The following is a 22890-nucleotide window of genomic DNA, read 5'->3' as shown; positions in this document are numbered from 1 at the left end:
GGCATCTCTGGCTCTCCTCAACCAGTTGCCCCAATAAAAGTCTATGCAAGTAAAAAGAAAAAACATAGACAGGCATTTGTGTAGGATGAATGCTCATGAAGATCGTCTGTATACTTTAAAATTTACATACTGTCAGTCACAGGGCTCACCAGAGGGGACTAATATTCTCTTCAAAGAGTGTCATGATAAAGGACTTTCTGTACATTTTTGTAATGTACCTTTTGAAGTTTGTTGTCAAAAAGAATAATTGTTTGGCAAACCTCCTGAAAAGATAATACTCTCAAAAATTTCACTTCTTATGGAGAGTTTAATGAAAGTCTTTATTGACCCAATTTAATCAAACTTTGTATTTCTCACTTTTATTGATTAAATTTTCAATAGAAAACATTGCAGCTAGTGATCAATTGTTGTAATTTAGAAATGAATTCTTCCCTGGCTGCATAGCTCAGAGATGTTCCTGCCATCCATGCTGTCACTGCAGTAGATGTGTTATTAGGATATAATGTTGTCAGAAAACATTTAATATAAACTTTGTTTGCTTTGTAATTGGGGAGGAGTTTGTCAGGGCCCTGAAGGCACTGATGTGCTTTCCTTGCCCTGAGCAGCCTCACCTGGATCCCTGCTGCAGGCCTGGGTGTGCTCCAGCTGGGCTTTGGGCAGTGTGCTGCCCTGGGATTTCTGTCTCCAGCCTCATCTCCTGAGAGGCTCTTTGGGATTCCAGGGCTGATCCAAGATCGGTTCTTTCTCTTGCTGTGCCTGCTGAGGGCATCCTTGGGGTAGCCCTACTCATGCTACTCCCCAGCAAAGGTGACCTGCCAGAAAAGGGGTCAGCAAGGATGGTTTTTAGGGTGTAAAGAAATGGAAATGAGAAGGGAAGGAGTCTTGTTCCCACCTGAATAAATAAGATAGCCACAGGTGCTGAAAGGAAATGAAAAAACTAAAATGCTCAGCTGCTGAGGGAAAAGAAAATAAAAAACATCAACTGGTGACCCAAGGGAAGATCTCTCCAAGGACTGAGACAGAGCCCTCACTGCTTAAGGCTTGTGGAAATGGAGCTAGGAAGAGGACTGGAAATTCATGGTGAAACAACAGTAACTGTATTTCTGCACAGAAAAAGACTGTATGTGAACTGAGTGGAGCATGATGTGTGGAACTACTCAAGTAATTCTCAGTAGGCTTATGGGGGACAAAATACTAGTCCTGAGTATGAGATGGAGTAGGTGCTGAGTCCAAACCAACCGTATCGATTTGACTTAGAGCACAATGAGTGTGCTCTCCATGGCTGGACACTGATCTGTGCTGGTACTTTCATATACAAGATATAAGAAGAGAAAAAGGAGATTAGAAGAAAAATTAAGCATGGCAGAGAAGAGGAATGCAGTAAGAGAATAAAACCATTTTTATTTGAGAATAAAAAAAGAAACAGGCAGATATATAGTTAGTGGAGAGAATGTAGCAACATAAATACCTTCACTTGTGTGACTCATTTGCTCTTTCTTTGCTGGCAGATTGTGCTTTAATTATGTCTCTGTGAATCAAATAGTGGTGAACTGTGTATATTTGAAATACATTGATGTAGGTAATTACTAAAGAGGTTCCAGTGTCCTACAGCCACCCCTTTGCATCTGCTTCCCACTGTGGTATTTAGTGGAACTAGAAACACGATTAGGCTTAGTTTTGGGTGTTGGTGACCAAGTGTTGAATTTTCCCTGCCAAAGCTCAGGTACTGCTGTGGCAGCTCTGCCAAGTCAGACACCTGTGGCTGATTTCCCAGAGTGTGTGTTTGATACCACTGGATATAAGGAGAAAATTCTTCTATTTGCTGAAACATCACATTGAATGATTTATGGCAGACAAATAAAGATGTATATGTGAGGCTCTCTAAGTAGGACTGGTGTCAAAGGAAAATATTGAGGGGAAGAAAAAGATTGCAAATTTCTAATTAATGTTGTTTATTTATGCACACAAAGCCTGAAATATTAATAGAGAATGTGTAAGTAACTGATGGGCTACATATAACTTTCCATTGTGTTTATGCTGAGATAGGCAGGAAAGTTATTTGACAAAAGGCACAGGCACATTACAACCAAAAATCCTACTGCAGGCTAGGCCTGGAGCAGCCCAGCTGCTGGGAGTGACTGAGCACCCCTTTCCCAGAGCAACTCCCAGGACTTTCCTTCAGCCTTATGGGTCTTTTCCTGGTCTAATCAACCTTGATATCAAATGGTGGGCCAGTTTTTCATCTCCTATTTAAAGTAAGGAATTGAAGGTATGCTTTTTAAGCAGTTTAACAGCTGAAATAAAACTAATTCATATCCCGAGGGCAAATAGAAATCTATTAATATAGGGTATTAAAACTCTGGTAGATTTTAATGCCTGACTCATGATTTTTGTGAGTGCTGGGATTGCCAGCAGACACTTGTCTGAGTTGTGGAACAGACTCTCTGGAGGGTGCAGGAGGTGGCATGCATTAGCAGAGTGGGAAGCAGCATTGAACAAGGGCTTCTTTTTTCCTAAGTTAAGAATTTTTCCCTTTTAGAATAGGAAAAATATGCAGAAAGGGAAGAGTTGAAAAGATTGAACTGCTAGGAATACCATCTTAATTCTACTTCTATTTAAGCTGGATGAGTTCTGGCAGGGCAGCCAAGCTCGAGGCCTCTGTGCTGGAAGTCCCCAGCTTGCTTTCCTCAGCTCACTGCTCTGAAGGCATCAAGACCCCTGAACCATAAGCCTCCCATGTGTGCATGTCTGCAAAGAAGTACCTGTATTTCCATATTTCTGTGTTGGGAGAGGAAGCTGCTGAACCCCAGGAGTTTCCTGGTGTAGATCTCTATGGACTGTGACAAACCCATTGATGCTCTCCTGCCTCCTCTTTAGCTGTTTTCCATGGCTGGCAGTGCCCACTCTGGCACAGATCAATCCATATGCCTGTTCTCTTTAGCCCAGATACCTTTCCTCTAGGATTGGGTCCCAGTGTCTGTACTTCCAGCTGAAGGAGAGCAAGAAATACCTTTAATTTTCCGGCAGGCTACTGTCCCTGTTGACCTTTTCAGCTTCTGAATCTTTAGCTCTCCCCTATTCTCTGATGTTGGGCATGAATAATTAAAACTCCAGGGAGAAAAGAACACAGGAAATTCTGTGGTTTTTATTTTAAATGCCACCGCTGCATTGATGATAATTTTAAGATTTGCATATCTCTGGATTTGGTTTGGTTTATTTTTTGTTTCTTGAGCTGTCCTATAAAAAGGACAGTTAGGACAGTGCACTGCCTGTCAGGGGGCTCCTTTCTGTACCAACACCGTATCAGCCTTCCCACAGTCAACACCTCATTTCCCCTGTTGATAAAACTGGCTGATAGTTCTGTACCAAATCTTGCCAGCAAAGGCCTTGGGGACCTGCAATATCAGAAACTGTTTCCTCCTGATGCTTTTGATACTGGCTGATCTGAGGCCACAGATCTGCTGATGCTTTTCCTGGTGGCAGTGCTGATGCTGGCTGCTGGTTTCCTTTCCCCACAAGTTGTGCTAGTATGACTTGGAAGGCAATTTGTTTAAACTATTTTATTACTTTAGAGATGATGATGATTATTATTATTATTTGCAGTATCTACATTATTATATAGTATTATAGTGTGTCAGTGGAGTCAGACAAGCATTTTCTGAAGGCAATTCATCCCAATTAATCCCTGATAGTGACTAATTTGACTCATTTGTTTACATTAAATGCAAAATTTTATGCTGCTGTTTAAGCATTTAGAATTGGTTGAAATTTATGTCTGTGTAGAACACTGGCCTGAAACGAAAACACCATGTTACAATATTGACTCTATCCTTCTTTCCTCTATTCCATCCTGAACATCCGTATTCTCAGGTGTTTCAGAGTTGACATTACAGCAAAGAAGGCAACCAAAAGTCAGACTAATATTTTGCAAGTTGTCTCTTTCATAGAAGGCTTATTCAGCCACTTCTGAGCAGGGTGTCTGTTCTGTGCTTTCTACCTGGATTTTGTCAGAAGTGAATTGACTGCAGTGGCTTCACTCCCACCCCTTCACCCACAACCTCACCTCCTTTGCCTAAGAGAAAATCTCAGCCAGCACAAACATCCCTGTCCACCCTCTCGGGGTACACCTTCTTTTATCTCAGGTACCTGCAGAGAAAAATCTCAGTGAAGTGCAGAGTAGCCTGTAATATAACAGTGAGAGTTTTGCTTTGCTTAGTAGTTAAGTTGCCCATCCAAAAGGTCATGAAGATTTTTCTATGACTCTGTTATAAACTGTATCAAGAACCCTTCCAATTCAAAGCTGCCATATGGGTTTGTATGTATGGTTTGCATGCCATATGGGACTGTAGTCTAGGGATGTTGCCAAATTTGCCCTAAATCTGCATTATTTATTTTGACTGCTTAAGAGCCAACCTTTGGTATCTTTCTTCACTTTTTCCTTGCTTAGAGCTTGGGCTGTCTCCACTGCATGTTGGTTGCACTGTAGAGTGATCCCTGCTTATCCTTGCTGCTGCTCTGGAGCACTCTGCATCCAACAGGATTATTTGCTTACAGAATGTTTAAAAAGAGACAAAAATCCTGCCCCAAAATAGTTAACAGGTTTGCTATCCCCTCCATTGGGCAGAAGATTGTCCCCTTTTATTTCAAAACATGTTAGATTAAGTGTAAAACCTTTTTTGACAGCCCAGACTAGTTAGCAGTTTATAAGCACCTCTTTCCCAGGCTGGGCTGACTTAGCAGGCACCTTTGCAGTGCTGGGTAAATACAATGAACCATTCAAGTGGAGAATCATTTTAATAAATAGCATTTTAGTTAAACCTTTGGTTTGCCCTCTGAATCCTTATTAATAAAAATAAATCTCCATTACCCTCTCACTTGGCCTTACCTTCCTGTTTGGTAGAAATCTATTTTTTTTTTTTTTTCAGTAGCAGCATTAAAGATTCATTTATTATTTGGAGTAATTCTTGTGCAATGCAAATCTAATAGACTTGATGCATAGCATTTTCTTTAGGGTAAAAGCTAACTGCCTTTATTCAGCTTACACAATCCCTTCTGAAAGAGCCCCTTATACAGCTCATGTCATGTCAGCAGTAATCATGGCCTGAGTGGTGGTGCATGCAAATCAGCAGCTGCTCTTTAGCTGGGCTGGAGGAGTCACATAATGGGTTTGCCAGTAAGTGCAAGGGCAGATCATATTTAATGCTGATGGTCCTTCAGGCAGATCACTGTTACCTGCTCCCATCACAGTGCCCAGCAGCAGCCAGGCTGCACCTCTGCAGTGCCCATCACCTGCCAAACCCTGCCAGCAGACATCAGTACCCAGTGCTGGGAAAACTAAAGGAGACTTTCCAATTGTCCTGGTGTTCATTTTCCCCAGAGTTACAGCATGGGGTGGAAGCAAGCTCCCCATCACTGCAGCTGTGTCTCTGGAGGATGACACAATCTTGTCACAATCTCAGAGTTCTCTATCACATCATCAAGACAGTTGGGAGCTAATGCTAAGCAGTTCTGGTGCTTTGTTTTGGTTTTTTTCTTTTCTTCCCCCTCCCCAGGCATGTAGATATGATGGGAAACCAGTCAGAAGCACAAACCAAGGCAGTCAAGCTCACCCAGGAGTCTGAATTGTTCACTAAAGCAGATATTTCAGAAGGGTGGGGAGTTGGATTAACATCTTTAGTATGACAAAATTCTGTTGTGATTGTAGATGTAAAAGTGGTTTCATGAGTGGATAAAAATCACCATTCCTGATCCATACCATGCAGGCTGATGTCAGTGAGGGCTCCATGGATTTCCCCTTGATGAAAGAAGCAAAGGATGCTAAAAACTGGTTTACACCTGTATTTTTATAGCAATAATTCCTAAGCTGTGTGTGCTTTGCATTTACTGGGAGTTTTTGTCATGTCCTCAGAGCACAGTTTTTCAAAGAGAGAGAGGTTATAGGGTTTTCACAGAGAATAAGAAAAGGGAAAAGATAGGATCTGCATGGGAATGTTATACACTGCAAACTGGAAATTACCCCATTTCCTTCCTTCTCCTCCACCAGCCTCTTGTCAGACAAAATCTTTGCCTGTTACTTTTCATGATGATCAAAACTATTCCAATATTATTTTGTTATTGGAGTCCAGCTCTATTGTTTCTCTTGTTATACACTTATATGAGGTTGTAATGGAATAACCCCCTGGACAGTTACTTGATGCCACACTACAATAGCAGTGAATTATTGATGGATAAATAAGCCTTTTAGGATCCCAGAAGAAAGGGCTGGTGAGGAGGAGAGTGCAGGTGCCTTTTGTAGTTCAACTGAAGCATCACTCTGACCTTGTTTAGCTGAATTTTAGTTTGTGTGAGGTGATGTCATTTCTTTGGCTATGCCAGATTGCACCAGAGGCAAAGCAGTGCTCTGGGTTGGTAGATCACATGAGAGTTTTGAGGTGTCTGGAGCTACTAAACCCCTTCAATAAGATGAAGGTTTCCTGCTGTCTTGCAAGACAAATGGGCAGGAAGCAGGAACTGCTTCAGAGGAGATAAGTGGTTTGGGTTTGGTTTTGTTTTTAGCATATATATTTAGAAAAAAATAATCTGGAAGTATATGTGACTTTCCTTGCTCTGCTTCTCCTTTGGAACCTGGTCTCTTTCTTTTTGTGGAAGATTTCCTTGGTGACTGTTAGAGTGAAAATACTTTTCAAACATCAAAGAACAGTAATGTATCAAAAAGAGGAGATTTCGCTATTGGAAAATAAACTAAGAGCAGTGCAAATGCCACCTGGGTTTTTCAGGTGGTGCCTGATGCTTTATGCTGCTGTCAGTGCTCATCTAGTCATTGCTTTTTCATCTCTGTTCCAAGATTTTGTGAAGAAATGAAGCACAGTTCATTCCCACAAACTGCTTTGGGTTTACAGATTTCTCTCTCTTTACCCCTCACTTCACCCTTTCTGCCCCCTCCCTTCTCCCCCGCAGCCTCTGTGCAGCCTGACAATCCTTTGCTTAATCCCAGAGAACATATTTTTGGTGCTGGCACAATAAAGGAAAAAGAGACAAATTGATTTGCATTTCTTATCTGGGAGATTCACTTGCAAAATCTAGTACAGTTTCAGTGACGCAGAGGCAGGAGAGATGATCCTGTAAATCTGACATATCTTTATTGAGGCTGAGAGGAAAGGGAGTGGGAGGATGGTCTTGGCTCACTACAGGAAATCATACTGTAGCTTTTCTTGTTGTCTATTTGTTACCTGTTTGTAGGTAGCTTTGCTTGTTGTCTCAGCACGTTCCGCAGAGGCCTTGGCGGCTGGTTTGGAGCTGCCCTCACAGTGCCACAAGCAGCCAGCCCCAGGTTAGCCAGGTGCATGCAGCTCCTGTTTCCCTCTAGAACCAGACAGGGGGAACAGCCCCCTGCCACACTGGGTGTACACATGTCCTGCCAGTCCATCCACATCACCTTTACTTTGCACAGATGCATGTGCTGAGCCCAGTGAATCAGTCAGCTCCAGTGAGAGTAGGAGTTTGCCCTTCCCCTGCTGTGTGTGAGGGCTTGGAAGGCAGAAGTAACCAGAGTAGAAAAATCACCTTATGGAAATGTCTGGGGTCTCCTCCTTCCTACAGCTGCCAGAGCAGCCCCACTGTTGCATATCTATGTTGTGCTGTTCAGGTTTCCTCTACAACAGGCTCAGGCTGTGAGCAGTGACTTCTTACATGGCAACCTGTGCTATCCTGCTACTGTCAGTGCCTCTCTGACATCTGAGGAGCAGAGGGGTGAAGAGTCTGTCCTGATCCTCAGCTGTCAGAATTCCCTCCCCTCTTTCAAATAGGTTCTTGGTCAAAGCCCAGCAGCAGCAGTCACATATGTGCCCTGTTGGACTACCAGGCTGTGCTTCCAAGTGGGACATAGAGGGGTCCTTTAAGCGTCATTTTGGGCAAAAAGAAATGAAAAACTGAGAGGTGGAAAAAGACAAGTATAATTGGGTGGATGAGACAGTAACCTGCCTGGGTGCCTCTGCACTCAGCACTTAATGCAGCCTCTCAGAGCTGAACTACTCATGCGGTGGGCAGGAGGTTGCCCACGCTTTGGATCACTGTGTTCTGTGTTCAGGTGACTCCACCGCCTCTCCAGGCATGTCTAGGAACAAGGAATCTAAGGAAATGTGGGGTTTTGGGTGCTTGATGCCTGAAACAAGCAGAAATTGCAGATCAGTCATAGAGATATTAAAGTGCTGTTTTGGGAGCTGGTTAATCTTTCAGAGCTTTCATCTGCTCTGCTTGCTGCAGCTGCACATCCACCCTGTGCTCGCTGGGGTCACCCTGTTTTAGAGCAGTGTGAAGGAAGAAATGGGCTCTTACATATTCAGTTTTCATTGCCTGATGCTCCTTTTGCCCCTCTCCTTCCATTTTGCCCTTCATGGCATCTTCAGACTGCTTGCTCAAGCTATGAGATCACAGGATAACAAAAACCTTGAGGCTCCTCAGGGCAAAGTCCAGTCAGGAGCTGAGTATCTCCAAGAATGGAGATTCCACAACATCTCTGGGAAACCTGTTCCAGTGCTGGATGACTTCAGAGTGAAAAGGCTTTTTTCTTTCGTTTGACCAGAACCTCCTGTGTTTCAGTTCGTGCTCATTTCTTCTTGTCCTCTCACTGGACAGCACCAAGCAGGGTCAGGTTCAGTCAGCTATTAGACACTTTAATGAGACAGTCATGATCCCTTCTCTCCCCAGGCTGAGAGGTGCCTCACATGTGACTTTCCTCACAATGGTGACCCTTGGTGGCCCCTGGCTGGACTCACTCGAGTCTCCCTTGTATGGAGAAGCCCACAAATGGACCCAGCAGTCCAGATGTGCCTCACCAGTGCTGAGCAGAGAGGAAGGATCACTGAATGCCAGAGCTCTCACTCAAAATCATTGCCAGGTATGCAATTGGTTGTGGCAGTTCTGTAGCCAGCCATGGAGCAGATTAACTTCAATGAATTTTCTAATTTTACCTTAGGCTGTATCAGCAGAGTAGTTTGCTATTTGGCCCTGAGTAATCTCTTCTGAATGGCAAAGCAATCCAGTCAAGTCCAGCCCCACTGCTCAGTCTGTGATGAAGTGATTTGTGGTGCTGGCCTGGTTCTTGGGCAATTTTCTTGTTCTGATTTTTCGTCTTGGTTTTGTTCAACCAACATAGAAATCATGATGCCAAATGTAGACAAATGACATTTCCAAAGTTGTATTTTAAGGATTTCTAACTTGTTTTTTTGTGATTTGCCTGTCTTTGAATTATTATGAAGACCAGTGAGTTGAAAACAGTCGTTTCCAATTTATTTTAAAATGTTCACATCATTCATGAAATACATGATGACAAATATTCTATAGTCTTTCCGTGAGTGGGCTGGTAGCCTGTGTTATTTAGAGACATTTTTGAATTGATACACTCAATCAATTCTTCAACAGTTCCTCAAGGTTCAGGTTTTTTCATTGGATTAATCATTCTGTGAAATCTGTCAAGTAGCCATACCCTGATGATGCTATTTTTGTCACTTCCATCCTTATGTAGAGCTAGATATCTATTATGATAGCAGACTGTAGTATTCCAATAGGATTTCTGTGAGGTGTTAGTCACTGTTGAAAGGTGTTTTTGCTAATTATATCCTGGGCTGCATATAAAGAAGTGTGACCAGCAAGTTGAGAGAGGTGATTCTCCCCCTCTGCTCCTCTCTCCTGAGACCCCACCTGCAGAGCTGCCTCCAGCTCTGGGCCCCCAACACAAGCAGGATGTGGAGCTGTGGAAGCAAGCCCAGAGGAGGCCATGAAGATGCTCAGAGAGCTGGAGCACCTCTGCTCTGGAGACAGGCTGGGAGAGCTGGGGGTGTTCAGCCTGAGGTAGAGAACATTCTGAGGAGACCTTAGAACTCTTCCAGTGCCTAAGGGGGCCCCAGAAGGCTGGAGATGGACTTTGGTCAAGGGCCTGGAGGGACAGGACAAGGGGGCATGGTTTCTCACTGCCAGAGGGCAGGGTCAGATGGGATATAAGGAAGAAATCCTTCCCTGCGAGGGTGGGGAGGCCCTGGCACAGGGTGCCCAGAGCAGCTGTGGCTGCTCTATCACTGGAAGTGTCCAAAGCCAGGTTGGACGGGGCTTGGAGCAACCTGGGATAGTGAGAGGTCTCCCTGCCCATGGCAGGAGGTAGAAGTGGATGGTCCTTAAGGTCCTTTCTAGCCCAAACCATGTTGTGATTCTGTATCTCCATTCACTTTCTAGAAGTAGAAGATGCTTTTTCTGCTTATGGATCACAGGGCAGAATGATCATGTTCCTGCCCACTTCCTATTTTAACCTCAGACCAGTTTAGGAAGGATTCTCTGTAGTAACTCTGTTTTTATTTCATCATCCAGAATTTTGTCTCCTTGTACCAAATGTAATAAATATATACCTTACTTTACATACTTCTAGAAAGGAGATAAATGTGGTGTGCAAAATCTAACTGTGGCTCAGAAGATGACAGGCCTGTGAGGTGTAAGAATCCAGCAACGTGGAGACAACCACAGGAGCTGACCTCACTTGCTCTGGTCATAATTCATGTTTCAGTTTTGATCAAGCTGGTACATAAATTATTCCAAACTTTTGGAAACGGGGTGCTGACCAAGGAGGTACTTCCTGAAGTATAAATCCCCTTTTCATTCTAGTCTTGTTCCAGACAGAGAGGTATCAAATTCAGGAACCTTTTGCTGTTGTGCTTAGCATGCAGACTGAGCCCCAAGTCTGTGTGCTGACCAGTTATGAAGTTTCCTTTGGGCTGGGTGCTCCATCAGGCTACACCTCCCCCAGGAGATGCAAGGTGTCCTGTCCCAACCAGCCCCTTCTTTGAATTTGTAGGGACTCTAAGATTATCAACTAAGCCTTTCTAAAGAGCTTAAGTAGCTGCTCCATGAGTTTTCCAAACTCCCTGGGAAGTATAATCTGTAAGCAAAGTATCTTGACATCCTCACAAAAAAAATTACCTTGGAGCAACCAAGTGAAAGGTTAGAACTGTTGAGTGTTTTAATCAATAATATATGAGTTGGATGAGCAGTATACTGTACTTTGCAGAGCACAATCAATAATACATTTTTTTATGCTCACCTTTTTAATCCTCAGAAAAACTACATCAAAAATTTCACCCTAGACTGCCCATGAGAATCAATAATAGAGAAAGGTTGCCTCTTCCCCTTAGTAGAGTTTAATGAAAATCATAATGAATTTATTTCCTAAATCATGCTACAAATCTATTATACATTTTCTGGAAATACCAAGTAGAAAATTATGTTTAATACAGTACTAGAGTTATGAATTTTCAAAAACTCAAAATGCAACGTTTAAAGTTGTCACTGTAACTCTTCAGTTTTTAAAGTACAAAATCAGGGAAAATGGAGTCTATGTAAGTCAAGCTGAGTTTATTATTATTATTTACTATTTGTGCTCTTATAGTGTGTAAAATCCTAAAGAAAGAGACCATTCCAATATACAGGACAAATGATTCTCTCTGGTTTCCATTGACTTTAACAGCTTCACAAATATCTCAAGACTGCTTCTGTGAATGGAAGCCTGGCACTACCTTGGAATCTATTTGTAATCTAATGTGTATAAATTTCAGTAAAATTGACAAAAGTTTAAAACTTCACTTTTTCTACTGGATCACATAGAAAAGTTCTTTACTTTTGAAGTTTATGTGCATTTATAGTGAATTTTCCATTATACTAAAAGAGGGATCAAACTTTTCTTAGTGCCAGCTGACCACATTTCTATTTCAGGCTGGGAGGCATTAAAATTCCTGCTTGCTGAATCACAAAATGTATTGCTTTGTTAGCAGTACTTCAGATCCCCATGGACTTCTGCTGCTGTTTTACTGCATCACCAATTATTTGTGATGTATTATTAATTATATGTGATCTATACTTGCACCACTTCCATGGCTGTAGTGGTAGCTCATTTAAAACAGAAGAAATTATGTAAAAAATGGCTTTTTCTTTTTCTTTTTTTTTTTTTCCCTCTGTGGCAAGTTGCCAGCTGGGTGGCATAAAAAGATTTTTATCCCAGCTGTTATGAAAAGCTCTGTTGTGTACATGTCCATGCCTGGCAGGAGTGGGCTATAGGACGTGCTCACACCGTTCTGGACAATGATTGGGGAGAAGGTTGGAAATGTTAAAGAGAGACTTCAACCTCAGTGTTATCTGATTTTTTCCTCTAGAAAACAAAATATAGTCTTTGGTACTGAAAAACAGATTGTTAGAAAGAGAACTGATTTTATTTTCCTACAGTGATTGTTGTTCTTTTGAGCTAGAGTCTGTGAAATTCCAAGAATTTGTCCTGGTACAGCTGAGATGGGAGTACAGTAGGCAATGTTCTCTTTCTTTGGCAGTCTCATTCGTTTCAGTGCTGTTTTGGAAGGTGCAGCATTCTGAGGGGACCTTTTGGCTCCATTAAAATCCATGTCATGTCACCAGCACTGCTTGTAGTCACTAAAATTTCCCTTTGTGTGAGGTGTCTGTGTGTGTTGGGAATGGCCCTGCTGTTGTAACATAAAAAGATGTTTTCTTGTATCCAACAGGATACAGGATACAACAGGAAAAAAGGAAAAATAGGACAAGTGAATCCTGCCACTCCACTGTTATCAGAAGCTACAGAAACCATGACACAAGGATCCCTCAGCAGCGTGTCTGACTGCAAATGTGAGGAGATGGGTTTGAGGTTTAGGCTGTATCTTGGCCAGCACTGGTGGAAACCTCCCTGTGGAGAACTGAAAAGCAGAATTCAACTTCTTCACAAACACATCACAACAGTGGTTACAGTTTCTACTGTGTTGGGATTGGTACCTTAAGATAAAGCTGTATTTCCTTATCACTGCTCACAGCTACCTCGTTCCTCAAGTACAATAAGTTTTGTAAAATCCTATACAACAGGCAAGTAAAATTCTGAGAAAACAAATGTAAGTCGCTGAAGATAGGAACTAAAATCAATTAAGATTTTCTCACAAAGTAATTTCCCTAATTTGCAGTCTGCTTAATCGTCTCTGAAGCTCCTGCATGGGGATGTAATGAAAATGTCACTTTTTATGCTGTTTGTCTCTTTGAGAGAGCATCCCCTGGTTGGAACAGACCCACCCAGGGCGAGCTTGTGTTGATGTCAGACACCAGCAGCAGTTAAACCCCAGGAACAGAGCTGAGGTGCTCCAAGGTGTGGGGGAGCTCATCCCAAGGCTCAGCGTGGCAGCCCACGCCTGTCCCTGCTGGAGGGATCGCTCAGGGAGTCACTGCCCCGCCAGGCAGGAGTGAAACCCTCGGGTTCCTTTATGTCACTGGAGAGACAAACACCCCCACAGTGTGACTCAGACTCCAATCTGCTAATTTTCTGGAGGTGTCTGCCTATCTGCATTTACTATTGAGGGAGTACAAAATGACTAGTCTCCTAAATTAGGTATTCTGCTCAGATGTTTCAAGGTGGAAGAATGGAACTGTATCTAAGTCCTGAGCAGCCTTGTGAAGGCTGAAGTTCTTGCCATCATTACCCAGCTAGGATAAAGTCAGCCCCAGAGAGCCTGCACATTATTCTGATTGCAGCATGGAAGATGCAAGCAGGGACAGATGTGTGTCCATGTGGCTCTGGCTGGGCACAGGCAGCGGTGACAGCCCTGAAAAGGAGCAAGGTTGAGAACAGCTGTGTCTGCTGTGGCAGCTGGGGCAGGGAAGTAAAAATCTGACATCCTGACATAGGTAAACCTGGTAATTCCCAAGAACGAGGTTCTCTCACATGATTACTTTAAGCAGTCTGTTACCTACATGCTATTTCTGTTTCATGATGAATTTTTCCACTTGTGTGCTGCTGAGCATACCCCTGTACTCACCAAGGCAGTGGAACTGACAGTCAGCTGGTGCTTTGCAAGACAAAGACCTTGAGAAGATGCAAGGAATTAGTTGTGATTATTTCAAAAAAGGATAAACTTCATTATGTGAGTGCTTGCTCATGGTTCATGCAAAGCTTTCTCCTCTTATTGAAAAGGAGGATGATGTAATTACAAATATCATCCTCAACCAAAAAAAAAAAAATCACAAAAATCCTTGATGTATATAATTCTCTACCTAGAGAGAAGTAAAATATGTATTTAAATGTTACAGTACAAACACTTCTAACCCTGAAGATTAATCAAATAAGTTGGAAGTTTTTTTCAGTCTTGGTTTTGTCAGTTCTAAAGTTTATCAGTTTGTCAGGCTGGATAGAAACTTGAGAGATGCCTTGTTGCTGTGCAGAGATTACGGATGACATGGCTGATATCCAAAGAATTACTTGTAAGTATTGGCTAGTCTCCCTTTAGTCCCTCTGTTTTCTCTTTTTCCTATCACATTTGCTTTCTTGACCACACTCATTATTGGTAACAATTTTTTGTCTTAAAAATGCTGACCAGGGAACTCTCCCTTGACTGACATAGCTCTCAAATGACTCCACAGTGATTATCGTAGAATTAATCATTTACTCCCCCAGGAGGAAGACCCCTGAGCTGACTTTCAGCAGAATCCTGTTATCATTATTATTATCATTATTATTATTGCATGCCAACAAATTTACATGGGGCTGCATGGTAGCAGTAGACATCATCTGAAAGTAGTTTGCAGTGGTGTTGCTTTTGTTTGATTATCATAGTTCTGGTTAAAATTCCTCTCAGCAGCACTATTGCTTGATTGCTGGGTGCTGCAAATTCTGGAGAATTAGAGCTGTTTGAGTGTTGTGGATAGACTGTGGTGATTCAGCAGATATTCTGCCTTTGTTCTTTTTGCAGCACCCCCACAAGAAAACCTACTTTTCCTACTTTGCCCATGGAGAGACAACCTATTTTATTTCTTTTAACCACCTTCAAATGACATCTCCTGAGACTTCTTTAGGGGGGAAAAAAAAGACCTATTGTTAGTTATAACCTGCTCTCTCACTGAGATGTTTTATGAAATCAAGGGCTGAGAGATGACTTCACTTACTTCTGCCTTACTTTTCAATCCTGGCTTTACATTCTCTAAACAAGGGACGGGAGGAGAGGTTGAATAATGATGCTTTAAGTACTTCGAGAAGTAGAAAGATGGCAGTGCTAGATCCAGAAACTTCAGCATTTTAGATGTGCATGTGTGACCTCAACCTCCAAGGAGGGTTAGAGTGAGAGTGAGAGTGAGAGTGAGAGTGAGAGTGAGAGTGAGAGTGAGAGTGAGAGTGAGAGTGAGAGTGAGAGTGAGAGTGAGAGTGAGAGGGTTGAGGGCTGTTTCTGTTGACACTGCACTCTCTTGGGAGCAATAGGTGTGTGGTCCCATGTCAGCTTCTGACTTGGAGCAGGATTTGCCAGTCAGCTGCAGCTGATCTGAACACACTCTGCTCTTGGAGGGGATGGTCTGCTGCAGCTCTGTGCTGCTCTGCACTCCTCTCCTGCCATCTGCATTGCTTCAATGGCCAGATTATTCTGACCTGAGTCAGGGCAGCTCAGTGATCTGGCTGGAACCAAAGCTCTGCTCTGGGTTTGTTTTCAGTGGTTGCTCAGCCCCGTGCTGGGGAAGAGGTGATGCTCTGCAGGTTCCTTCTGCGTGGTGGAGAAGGGCAGACATGCCTGCTCACCAGGGTCTTATATCTGCTGAGAATGCAGAAGAAATTGCAAATTTAGATGTCTGAAGTGGGAATGCTGACTCTAAGTAGCCAGTAGGCACCAGGATTCCTTTCAAAGCTTTTCCAGTGTAACTGTCTTCAGCAGCAATCTATTAATAGTCCACTAATTTAGAGAAGTACCAGTGGCAATTAACATTGTGAAGTGACACTCATTCAAGGGTGGAAATGCTTATTCCTGCAGTGATGATGTTATTGCACAGTTCAGCTTCTGCTCATGTTGGTGTGTTCATGGAGTACTGGACTTAATTGGGAGCTGCAAAATATGTATTGAGGAGTTTTGTTAAAGCATTGCAGTTCCTTTTATTTTTAGTGGTGTCCTTGCCCCATGTTCCACAGTAAAACTGTACGGTGAAGGAGTCTGGGCTGCCACACATCACAGGAAAGGGGTCCCCCCACTCCTCCCTGTGGAAACAGGGGTGCTGGGCAGCAGGGCTCCTTGGAAACAGGGGTGCTGGGCAGCAGGGCTCCTTGGAAACAGGGGTGCTGGGCAGCAGGGCTCCTTGGAAACAAACAGGGGTGCTGGGCAGCAGGGCTCCTTGGAAAGCCCTCTGGGACAAGCCTCAGTGGCCTGAGGGTGTCAAAGCTCAGAGATGGTGTCGTGGTGCACTGTGTGCTGCCCCCACAGGTTCTCACTCCTTCCAAATACAACCCAATCCTCCCCCTATCCCACTTGCTCGTGTAACTCTCAGTGACGTTGCACACACAGGGAGACCTCAGAGTTGAGTGGCAGACCAGATCCGGATTACAATGCTCTGTGGATTTTGCAGGCCAGATTAAAGTACTTGGAAGGATCAGTCTGGCTCATGGGCTGTAATTTTGACATACTTGTTGTAGGAAAGTATTAGGAGTTGTAAGAAGGACTAATGTGAGCTTATATTTTACAATTTGGTGTGGTAAGTGCTTTGTTAGGGAAAGCAGAATTGGAGGAAGTTAGACTATTTTTGTCTGTTGGGTTTTTTGTTGCAGCAAATGCCTGTAACATCTCCTACATTGAAAAGCAAACCTCATTTTCCCCGTTATAACCATTCAATTAGTCTCATCTCTGCTCCCATTTTCCAAGCAACTTAACAAGATGAGAAAAATCCTTCAAATTGCACTTATAATATAAACACTGCCAGTGAGCCTTTAGCAGGCATGAAAGTCGATGGGACAATCTCCATTTTCAGAAAGCTGGTTACGAGCAAATGCATTTCAGCTGATAAATGGCAGGTAAAGGCGTGTGTCTGCATAATATAGTCATCACCTGTAAAATGTTTTCCATGTAGAGATGTTAATGTAGCTTGCAAGGAAGTGTGAGTATCTTTCTACTTGTGAGGCACAAGGAAATTGAAGGACAAGTCCTGAGCAACATTCCAAGGACGTGCTGCCATAAGAAGGAGAGTTTTGTGACTGTGTTGGGTATCTTCCATCCTAGCTACTGTTGGTGAATCAGTCTTGAACAGGTTTTAGGAAATGTTGTTTTCCCTTTCCAGTAAGGAGCTGTTACTGGTTTTACTGGTTACAGTGAGAAGCATCAGCTCAGTGCAGGTTTCAGGAAAGCCCTGTGGAAAGCTGATTCTCCAGCAGCATGGGACACTGGACTTCTTTCTCAGCCTGAAAATGTTCTTAGGGACAGTGCCTGTTCTGGGGGAGAGAGAAGTTTCATTTTAAGCCACCTTTCTTTCCCTCCTCTCTATTTTCTGTCTGAAAATTACAGCTTCTTGGTGGAACAGGCTTGTTTGGTTTTCTTAAATGCTTTGGAATATTCAGATAGCTTGGATAACTCTCCAGCTGGTTAATGGGCAAACAAGTACATCCAGCTGGTCAGTGTGTGGAGCTTGGAATGATCTGTAGGGAATGCAGCACTGCCTGCCTGGTTGTTGGGGATGTGCTGAGCAGATGGCAGCATTGTTGCTAGGGCAAGAACACGAGGCAGCTAGAAACACTAGAGGACATTGTAATCAGAAGAGATGGGGAAAACTGTAGTACAAAAATGAAAAAATAAATTGATAGAGGTCAAACCCTATAGGTATTGTAAATTCATTATCTCTGCTGTTCTCTCATACAGCAGTAGAAAATGTTTAGAACTGACCTAAATTTTTTGGATAGAAGAAATGTAAAACCCCACAAGAAAAAGAAAAAATCCAAGGAAAAAAAATAACCAAAAAAACCTCCAAACAAAAAAACAAAGCCCATACCAAAAAAGCTCATGCTGCAGTCTGAGAATTATCTGTACCTCCTGTTCTTGTATTAGTTCTTCCTTAACTTTTATATGTAAATGTATATAGATATTTTGGGCAGAATTTTTAATCTGGGTTAAGCAGGGTGAATATCATAGGCAATGAGGATAAAATAGTATAAAAGGAAGGTTATCCTGATATTTGCATCACCATCTTACATGGAACTTGACATTGTGCTGGATTTCATCTTTGTCTTCATTGCTTCAGTCATCAAATTTCTACTTAAAAAAAATAAATTAGGGAAAATATGGACATTTAAATTTAGCATTAGAGGTCATATAGCAACATTTCTGATGGCTTCAGCTATTTACTTTTCTGCTCTTAAACTTTCAGTTTAATACCTCTGAGAACACTTGTTGCCTATCCTTTGCAGATGCTAAATTTTACATGGGTTTCAAAACAAAATGGATGGCTCCCTGCTGATTTTTCTTTCTTTAAACACATCATTTCTGGTCCCAGAAGGCTTCTCTTCAGGCTGCTGGACTCTGGATGGCTGTTGAGGGGTTGAATTATGATGTGTTTTCTTTCCATCAATGCTGGTTTCCAGCACTGGCACCAGTTTTGTCTGTACCAGTTTCTGATGAAACACTTCCAGGTTGTGGTTAAATTCACTCATCAAAAATAAATGGCAAACCCCCAAGCTGACCAAGAAATTGCTAGTTTTCTCCCCCAAACCTTTCTTCTTCTCCCCCAAACCTTTCTGCCTCTCCCTGCCTCTCCCTGCTCTGTGTTTGGAGGAACCTCCTGTTCTTCAAGCCAGGTCCCAAATTTAGGAGCTGTTTCTGGAGGCAGGGAAGAGGAACTGTCTGGTGTGATTGTGTCTCCATGAAATCAGTGGGATTTCAATGCAGTTTGGATAAATCTGTAGTTCCCAGCCAATTTAAATTTGCAAAGTTTTTTACTTACATATTTTAAACCAAATACTCTGCTGAAAGGAGATTGAGCTTTGAAAAATAAGATGGAGGAGACCATTGGAAAATTCTTACTGAAGCGTGGCACTGCTGTCAGGTCCAGGCTTTGTTTTCCAGATGTTAATTTGATAGAACTGGGGTTGGAACAGCTCAAATTGCTAAAAATTTGTAGAAGAATTGTAACCCTTGAGTGACATTCTAGTCTGACCATTTCCTCTCCAACACCCTCCTTTGATATGTTTGCTGTTGCAGAGTTAAGTCTTTGCATTTTCTATCCTCTCATGAATTAGTGGCCATGGACGCTTTTTTTTCTGTCTTGTAAATGAAAACTAAAACTTGTCAAGCTCTTAATCTCTTTGCACCAAAAAATAGCTTTGATCATTGCAGAATACAATTCCTACTAAATGTGCATGATATTAATATCTTTCCTTTTAAATATGTCAATTTTAGCTAGAATTTCCTTGAGCAAAGTGACTGGGACACCAATGGGGAGAAAGTTAGGAAAGGGAAAATTTCTGTAGATCGGATGAAATGCTTAAAATACCTCTTTAAGAACCTATTAAATTTTTAACTGTGGATTTGCATTTGCAGTGTAGTACAGGCATTGCAGCAAGCCTTGTTGAAGGGCAGTATTGACCTTTTATTTACAGAGTACAATTGGGTCACTTCCCTCCTGTAAATATTACAAACCAAGTATTTGTTGTCTTGATTTATAAAGAATTAACAGGAATTACACACATCTCAGTGTAGCTACACATAATTCAATCTGTACTAGAGGTCTCTCTGCTGCAAAGTCAAGGCCAACATATTTTCAAGGCTGGTTTCAAAGGAGATTAAAGAAAATCTACAAAATGGGATTTACCTAAACTAAGATCCAGGTTGGGGTAAATGACATTTAGGTTACTGCCTCAGGACACACCTTAAGTGTGTGCAGCCACTTAGCAGCTTAAGCCTTATTGAGGGTTACTCCTTCCAATAATGAGAGTGAGATTTTTAGGGAGATAAACAATACCCCCCTCAGTGAACAGAGAGATTAACAATACATGACATTAAACACAAGATGTGCGAAACAGCACGCTCGCTAACTCCTCTGAGCTTTATATTAGCTCAAAACATAAATTTTGTTGCCAATGGAACTCTATATAGGAATTAATTAGGGAACTTCACAAGCAGTCAAAACTCTTGTATGCCGTTATAAATTTATCATTGCTGAAAGGATCTATTTCTGCCGTCAGACATCATGCTTATGTGGCAGAATATGGAATAAATAATCCTCTCCCTATATAAAGAGCCCTGGAAAAATGTTTGGAAAACTTGTTTTTAAAAAGCCAAATGTGTTTATTTTCTGTAAGGCATTGCTGATGAAACAACCAGCTAGTATGCTGCCATTCAAATATTCAAACAATTGCAGCAGATCCCTTGGGCTCCACAATCAAAGCTAAGCTCCACAGGGGTGTGTGGGATACTGCAGTTCTTGAGCCTGTCCAGAGGTGTTTCCCCCAGGAGAGGCTGTGCTGGGAGTAAACTCCTCTCATCTCAGTGCTTAAGCAGAGTCCTCTTGGTCTGCAGGACCAACTTACCTTTCCATTCATTTTTATTTGAACTGCATTAGCCATAAACATGTTCAGTTGTTTTCTGAGCTCATCTCACTCATTCCAGTGTCAGTGTTAGATGTGTAATTACAGTTATATATCTAATACTATCAGAATACTTGGGAAAGCCAGTACTTTGTATTTCCAGTTATTACATATAGTTAAACATTCTGTGCTACTACATATTTCAGTAACTCAACAACTCCACCCCTAACAGGTATCAGAATAAGTGATATAGGGAGGGGAATTACATATGTTTCTCCTGTGGAGGCTGACATTTAAGGCCCAGCCAATGTGAAAATGTGAATGCCTCAGAAGTGTTCTTCCTGCAGTATGGTGTTACTAAAGTGACTTCACTTGCAACCACGAAAAATAGGTTTTCCCACTCTCTGTGCACTCTCAGGTGCCTTGTGCAGTTCAAAAACCATCACAGATAACAAGACATTCAAATTCCTGGAGTCTGCACAGCACTACTGACACAAGCTCCTGTGGGACCTTGCACTTGCTGTCCCCACAAGAGCACAGTCTCCTCTACAGTGCCAAGAAACACAGCATGAAGGGCTGCTGAGCAAGGTGGGAGCAGGTAAAGGTGATGAAAGAAGTGCTGAAGAGCCCAGATTTAACCCTCTGAGGGCTGAACTGGCAGCACTGGGTCCGTATGTGGTGTTTCAGAGCCTGGATACGAGTGCAGGGCTGTGAAATGAGAGCAGGGAGGAGGAAGGACAGGGCACCACGAGCAGTGAGAACCTGAGGGGTGCCCAGAGGAGCTGGCTCAGGGCAGAGCCCTGGGGAGTCTCAGCAGGCAGCCACCAGCAAAGGGCTGTGCCTGGGAATTCACAGTGGCTGTAAACTGAGGGCAGAAACACTTCAGAGAAAGTGATGTTCTGATTTTGTCTTTGGCTCTTGGAGTGGACACTGTAATCCTGTGTGTTGTTTTAAGCTTTGGGGAGCCTCAGACAGGCAAGGACTTAATGCTGTCAAAACCTCAAGTCTGAGTCTTTCCTAACCCTTGGATCATTTTACATCAGATTGATCCTTTCACATTTCTGTGGCATTATTTTACTGACAAGCCAGATTTGCCAGAAATTCACACTTTTGCTGCACATCTTTCACTGTGCTGTGGGTGTAATCCTCATCCTGCTTTGTCTGCTGTTTTTATACATGCTGTATATCACCTTAAATGCACAATATTAGACAAAATTTCTCAGGAGCAATATTTTTTAGGTAGCAAATCTGTGTGGTTTAATGTTATCATTTCTAACTGAACGTGATATGTTTATCTGTGTGAAGCTATTGCCCCATAAATACCTGGGAGTGCCTGAGATGTGTTTATTTGTGGTTCAGCTTGATGCCTGATGAGCAAGGGCTTTCTCACATATTCTTCTTGTCATTCTTTCATGTTTCATTTTCTTACTGTCCCATGGTTGGTTGTTTTTTAATGCCATGAAGATGAAGTTCCTTCTGTGATAAAAAGCCACTATTAAAGTGTGACTTTGGTGAAGTTAATCTATCATCTCACTCTTATCTGTTTGAAAGTTTCCCTTTTTATTGTAGTGAGTCCTTAATGTGTGATGTATATGAAACAAATCCCTTAGAGGGACATCCTACATCCTTCCTTTTCCTGGGTGCTCCTGTGGGCTCTCTACCCAGGCACAGTGCACAGCCTCCCTTGCAAGAAATCAAATGCCAGCACTTGTGGGTACACCTGCATTGCTCAAGGTTAGCCCTAAAAATGAGATTAGAAATTCAGGTTGGATAGACTGTCTGTCTGTCAGTGATGATATTGAAACAGTGAAGTATTTTCTGGAAGAGATTACAGTTCTTTTTCAAGAAGAAAGGCAAGACAAATCTCTTTTGGGAATGGCTAGGTAGAGTTCATCTGGATTTGGGAAGGACTTAGGAATTTTTTGGAGGTCCATTCCATGCCATAATTCTGCATTCTGTGCTTCATCATTTCACAGACAATCTACAAAAATGCAAAAATCCAAATGGAGGCTGTTAAAAAAGAAATCTGACAGGTTTCTGTGAATTACAAGCCAAGCAGAAGATCTCCAGAGAGAGGGGGAGAAACAGCTCTGAAAACCTTGTACTCAAAGATGGGTCTACACCTGAGAACATTAACACAATGTGAAAGCCTGAAAGCATCTGCCATCGAGTGAGATCCAGGAGATCTGTGGGAAACCAGATCTGTGGGAAACTCTGACTACAACCTGTTCTGAACACACAGGAGCAGCTGAAAGTGTGGAGATGTTGAGGAAACGTGAAGTTAAGGGACAATGAGCAGTAGAAAAAAGGTTTCTGTACTTTGATTTATATATTATTTTCCAATGTCTGAGGGTTGAAATCTTGAGTGGCTTTTCATACTTAATAATATTTATTAAATGGGTTAATTGAATTATTCAAGTTCCTGAATTTTAAAAATATTTGATTTTAAATTTTGATCATGTTATGGGTAAAAGCTATCCTGGCATAAAGTGACATTTGGGGGAAGAACAGTGTGAAGGAAATTACATTTTGGTGTTATATTTTAA

The sequence above is a fragment of the Poecile atricapillus genome, chromosome 14, assembly GCF_030490865.1.
Source record: "Poecile atricapillus isolate bPoeAtr1 chromosome 14, bPoeAtr1.hap1, whole genome shotgun sequence".
In the NCBI taxonomy this organism is placed as follows: domain Eukaryota; kingdom Metazoa; phylum Chordata; class Aves; order Passeriformes; family Paridae; genus Poecile; species Poecile atricapillus.
Note: the sequence above shows the minus strand (reverse complement) of the source record.